The 5811-nt window shown below is 47.5% G+C and overlaps 1 long non-coding RNA gene across 2 annotated transcripts in view; it reads left to right on the top strand.

Annotated features, from left to right (window-relative positions):
- LOC125487916 overlaps window positions 1-3143 on the top strand; it is a 9863-nt gene extending 6720 nt beyond the window's left edge. For both annotated transcript variants that reach the window (XR_007266155.1, XR_007266156.1), the window contains 2 exons: window positions 974-1103; window positions 1943-3143. This is a non-coding gene — a long non-coding RNA (uncharacterized LOC125487916). The remainder of the gene's footprint in view (window positions 1-973; window positions 1104-1942) is intronic.
- The last annotated feature ends 2668 nt before the right edge of the window (window positions 3144-5811 follow it).

A 5811-nucleotide genomic window follows, 5' to 3' on the forward strand; every position in this document is an offset into this window, starting at 1 on the left:
CTGTATGACCTATTTTAGAGGTGAGAGGGGAAAGCTTAAAAAGGAGCAACTTTTTCACGCAGAGGGTGGTGCGTGTATGGAATGAGCTGCCAGAGGAAGTGGTGGAGGCTGGTACAATTACAACATTTAAAAGGCATTTGGATGGGTACATGGATAGAAAGGGTTTAGAGGGATATGGGCCCAAGGCTGGCAAATGGGACTAAAAGGGAAACCTGGTGGTATTATTGCTGGACTGTTAATCCAGAGACCCAGACAACGTTCTGGGGACCTGTGTTCGAATCCCAGCACGGCAGATTGTTAACTATTAACTGCCCTCTGGGCAATTAGGGATGGGCAATAAATGCTGTCTAGCCAGCGATGCCCTCATCCCGTGAATGAATAAAGGAAAACAAAATTAACTTAGGATATCTGGTCAGCATGGACAAGGTGGACTGAAGGGTCTGTTTCTGTGCTGTATGTCTCTTCAACTATGACTCTATGATCCAGGTAATGTTCTGGGGACCCGGTTGGAATCGTGCTTATGGTGTAATTTGAATTCAATAAAAAATGTGGAATTAACACTCTAATGATGACCATGAATCAGTTGTCATAAAAACCCACCTTGTTCACTCATGTCCTTTAGGGAAGGAAACTGCCATCCTTATCTGGTCTGGCCTACATGTGACTCCGGACCCACAGCAATGTGGTTGACTCCAAACTGCCCTGTGGGCAGTTAGGGATGGGCAATAAATGCTGATGCCCTTATCCTGTGTACGAATAAATCAAAATGGTATCCGTGGACCCAATGGGTTTTTCCTCACAATGGTCATCATGAGATGTTCAAATTCCAGATTTTAATTGAATTCAAACTCCACCAATGGGCAACCATTGGGATTCGAACGCTGGTCCTCAGAACATGTCTTGACCCTTTGGATGAGTGGTCTAGGTTGCCGAGCATGTTCTCCCTCACTGTGCCTTTCCCTCCGTCCTCCAGAGAATGTTCCGGGCTCCCCCGTGCTGTCCCAGTGGCCGGCCAGACTGAGGCGCCAGCGAGGCAGCAATGTGATGCTGCCGTGCGAGCTACGGAGCGATGGCAGGCCGATTGGCACCACCTACACCTACTGGTAAGTTACCGGGGTCAGAGTTGAGGGGTCGGGTGTCGCTGGTCGGCGGAGAGGGTGGGTTACAGCACACCCTGAACGTTCTCCACCTCCAGCGCAACGATTCCAACATCTACCACTGCACAGTGTCCGCCCTGTGGGAAGGCACGCACCTCAACCTCCGAGGAGACGGCACCACACTTGAGGGGGTCGATAAGTGGCAGCCGGACCTTTTAGCCGAACATTCCAGCACGACCACTCAGTCACTGTGCCCCGCGCTAGGATCTGTCGTTCAACACATAAACCACGCCGAGCCCCTCGATCAGACTCCACTCTGTAACTCCCTCCTGGCGTATCTGTTATTCTGTGTATAAACCACCCCGAACCCCTCGATCAGATTCCAGTCTGTAACTCCCTCCCGGGGTATCTGTTATTCTGTATATAAACCACCCTGAGCCCCTCGATTAGATTCCAGTCTGTAACTCCCTCCCGGGTGTCTGTTATTCTGTATATAAACCACCCCAAACCCCTCGATTAGATTTCAGTCTGTAACTCCCTCCCGGGGTATCTGTTATTCTGTATATAAACCACCCTGAACCCCTCGATTAGATTCCACTCTGTAACTCCCTCCCGGGTATCTGTTATTCTGTATATAAACCACCCCGAGCACCTCAATTAGATTCCAGTCTGTAACTCCCTCCTGGGTATCTGTTATTCTGTATATAAACTGTGCCTAACCCCCTGATTAGACTCCACTCCAGTTCTACCGCCTAACCACTTGCTTCATTTGGCATCCTGGCTGCTTTTGCACTTGATTGTACCCCTCTCTCACGTAAGGGTTCACTCTCTGGTTTCTGTTTCAGAGTGTCCTGTGGAATTGGAGCCTGTGCCGCTCTATGTTTTTCTTCTGTTGAAGACCCTGTTTTTACTGCTCTTCGTGCGTGTGTGTACCCTGAGAAAGCCACATCTCCAGCCTGTCCTCTGACAGTATTCTCTGTGCCATAGCAAACATGAGAACCCTCGGAATTCCTCTTCAATTCACAGAAAGGAAATGTTAGGAATTAAATTGGGAATGCCACAGTGACCTGGGATGATGTTGTCAAAGAACAGAACAAGAGAGAGAGGAGTGGGGGCTTAAACCTTACAGCCTGTTCAGAGTCTGAGTCTCTCCTGTGTTCTGGACTGTCATTTCAGAGTCGGCCAGGAGGAGGTAGCAGATGCTCACATATTCTCTGTATTCAGTCATCAATGTGTGAAAGCTGTTAGGTTAAATATCTGTGAGCTATCCCTCCTTCATATCATCAATGTATATATAAGACTAAATAACTCAGGAGTGAGTTACAGACTGGAATCTAATCGAGGGGTTTGGGGTAGTTTATACACAGAATAACAGATACCTGGGAAGGAGTTACAGACTGGATAATAATCAAGGGGTTGGGGGGTGGTTTATATACAGAATAACGGATACCTGGGAGGGAGTTACAGACTTAACACTGGTTCGATGTGATCACTGGTACGAGTTGCTGAGGTGAATTATTTTGGTGAAGCTGGGTGCTGCTTGGGGCATGTTCACACTGAAGAGGAAAACTGGGAAGCGAAGAGGGATCCTCTGTCACAAACGCACCATATTAGCTCATTGTTTCCCCTCTCAGATGCTCGTGTGTCTGGGGAATTCTTTACCACAGAGGGCTGTTATTGATCAGTGATTCAGTATAGTCAGATCAGAGAAATGGAGTTTTATAATCGGTAAGGGAATCGAGGGGTTCTGGGGAAAAAGGCATGAAGGTGGGAGTTGAAGATGATCATACGAGACATTGAATGGCAGTGCACACCTGATGGGCCGAATGGCCTACTTGTGATCCTACGTCTTGTCTCAGTTATTGTTGTATAGTTCTGCTTCACCCAGACACACAGTAATTGAACTCGCTGGAGATATTGCTATCTCTTTATCGATGTTACCGCCCCTTTCTGTTCCTAAACTCTCAACCTAAAATTTACACAGGAACAACACAATTCCTGGCCTTGGATGAATAAAGTTCATTCAGCACAGAAGTGTAAATCTTCCTTTCGTTTTTAGTGTGGGTTTTATTCTTTCAGCCCTACATTCCCAAACCCGAACTTACTCTAAATCAGCAAAAAAATACAAACGGGTCGTCTCGATGGTTTTGGACCTCTGAGAATAATTTTTAGAAGAAGGAACCTCTTTCTCACAGGAAATAAATTGGAGACTTTTCACAGCCATTTTCTGTTCCTTAATAAATTGAGGAAATGACTCGAGCTGACAGAAACCCGAAGTAAATCACAGGAGATTACAGGAAGAGATCGATCAGGGTGGTTGAAAGTAGGTGGAAGCCTTTAGCTGGCAGGAGGATACAACCAGATTGTCAGATGGGCAGATCAGGGGCAGATGGAGTTGAACCCTAAAACATCTGAGGCAGTGCACTTTGGAAGAAGGATTAAGACAAGGGAGTGGTCAAGACACCAATGAGGAAAAGAGCCAAACAGCATGGAAACACAGACCCTTTGGTCCAACCAGTCCATGCCGGCCCACCTGCCTGCTCCTGGCCCATATCCCTCCAAACCTTTCCTGTCCATGTCCTTATCCAAATGTCTTTTAAACGTTGTAACTGTACCCACACCCACCACTTCCTCAGGAAGTTCATTCCACACATGGACCACCCTCTGTGTAAAAAGAAAGTCGCCCCTTGTCTCTTTTTTAAATCTTTCTCCTCTCACCTTAAAAATGTGTCCCCCTCTAGTCTTGAAATCACTTCACCTGAAGAAGGAGCAGCGCACCGAAAGCTTGTGTCTTCAAATAAACCTGTTGGTCTATAACCTAGTGTCGTGTGATTTCTGACCTTCTCCCAAGTCCAACACCGGCACCTCCACATCATTGAAATCCTTCAGCTTTTGTGTTTAGTTCTGGTCACCTCATTACAGGAAAGATGTGGAAGCTTTAGAGAGGGCGCAGAGGAGATTTACCAGGATGCTGCCTGGACTGGAGGGCAGGTCTTATGAGGAAAGGTTGAGGGAGCTAGGTCTTTTTTCATTGGAGCAAAAAAGGATGAGAGGTGACTTGATAGAGGTTTACAAAATGATGAGAGGCATAGATAGAGTGGATAGCCAGAGACTTTTTCCCAGGGTGGAAATGACTATTACGAGGGGGCATAATTTTAAGGTGATTGGAGGAAGGTATAGGGGAGATGTCAGAGGTAGGTTCTTCACACAGAGAGTGGTGGGCGTGTGGAATGCGTTACCGGCAGTGGTAGTGGAGTCAGATACTTTTAAGACTTTTAAATGACTCTTGGATAGGCACATGGAGGATAGTAAAATGTAGGGTATGCAGGATTAATTGATCTTAGTAGGATAATAGGTCGGCACAACATCGTGGGCTGAAGGGCCTGTACTGTTCTATGTTCGACGTTCTTTGTCATTCACCTTATCTATGCCCCTCATGATATTATAAACCTCTACAAGGTCAGCCCTCAGCATCCTACACTCCAGTGATAAAAGTCTCAGCCTCTTCTTATAATTCAAACCCTCCATTCCTGGCAACATCCTGGTAAGTCGCTTCTGAACCCTCTCCAACTTAACCCTCTCCTCCCTATAATGAGGCAACCAGAACTGGACACTGGTAACCTGAAGGGGGCAGTACAGGTTGATAGGGTGTTTAAAAAGGTATACAGGACACTTGGTTTTTTTCAATTGTGGCATAGATACTAGGAACAGGGAAGTTACATTAGAGCTTTGGGTGAGGCCACAGCTAGAGTACTGTGGGGAGGTCGATTCTCTCCGCTATAGGAAGGATGTGATCACCCTGCAGAGGGTATAGTGATCCCCCAGGATGTTACCTGGGACAGAGAGATTCAGCGATGGAGAGAGAGAGAGTCTGGATAAGTTCAGAAATAGTAGGGACTGCCGATGCTAGAGAATCTGAGATAACAAGGTGTAGAGCTGGATGAACACAGCAGGCCAAGCAGTATCAGAGGAGCAGGAAAGCTGACGTTTCGGGCCGAGACCCTTCTTCAGGATAAGTTCAGGTTGTTTTCTCTGGAGCTGGGAAGGTTGAGGGGGAACCTGATAGAGGGGTATAAGAGTATGAGGGGCATGGAAAGGGTGAGTAGGATGCAGCTGTTTCCCCTCAGTCAAAGGGTCAGTAATAAAAGGGGCATAATTTTATGCAGAAAGGCAGGAGAATTGGAGGGGTTTGTAGATAATAATTCTTTCGCCCTAGAGAGTGGTGGGGTCTGGAATGCGATGCCTGGTAAATGAATCAGGAAACCACCCTACCTTTCCTTGGATGAGCGCAAGGCTATGGGATTGTAACAGCCTCCTGGCTGCTAAAACACAGATAGATTTGGGGCGGCACGTGGTTAGCACTGCTGCCTCACAGCGCCAGGGACCCGGGTTCGATCCCACCCTCGGACGCCTGTCTGTGTGGAGTTTGTACATTCTCCCCGTGTCTGTGTGGGTTTCCTCCGGGTGCTCCGGTTTCCTCCCAAAATCCAAAGCTATCCAGGTTAGAGATAACAAGATGTAGAGCTGGATGAACACCGCAGGCCAAGCAGCATCAGAGGAGCAGGAAGGCTGACGTTTCGGGCCTAGACCCTTCATCAGAAATGGGGGAGGGGAAGGGGGTTCTGAAATAAATAGGGAGAGAGGGGGAGGTGGATAGAGGAGAGGATAGTGGAGAGGAAACAGACAGGTTAAAGAGGCGGGGATGGAGCCAGTA

This window comes from Rhincodon typus, chromosome 47 (assembly GCF_021869965.1).
Source record: "Rhincodon typus isolate 14 chromosome 47, sRhiTyp1.1, whole genome shotgun sequence".
Taxonomy (NCBI): Eukaryota; Metazoa; Chordata; class Chondrichthyes; order Orectolobiformes; family Rhincodontidae; genus Rhincodon; species Rhincodon typus.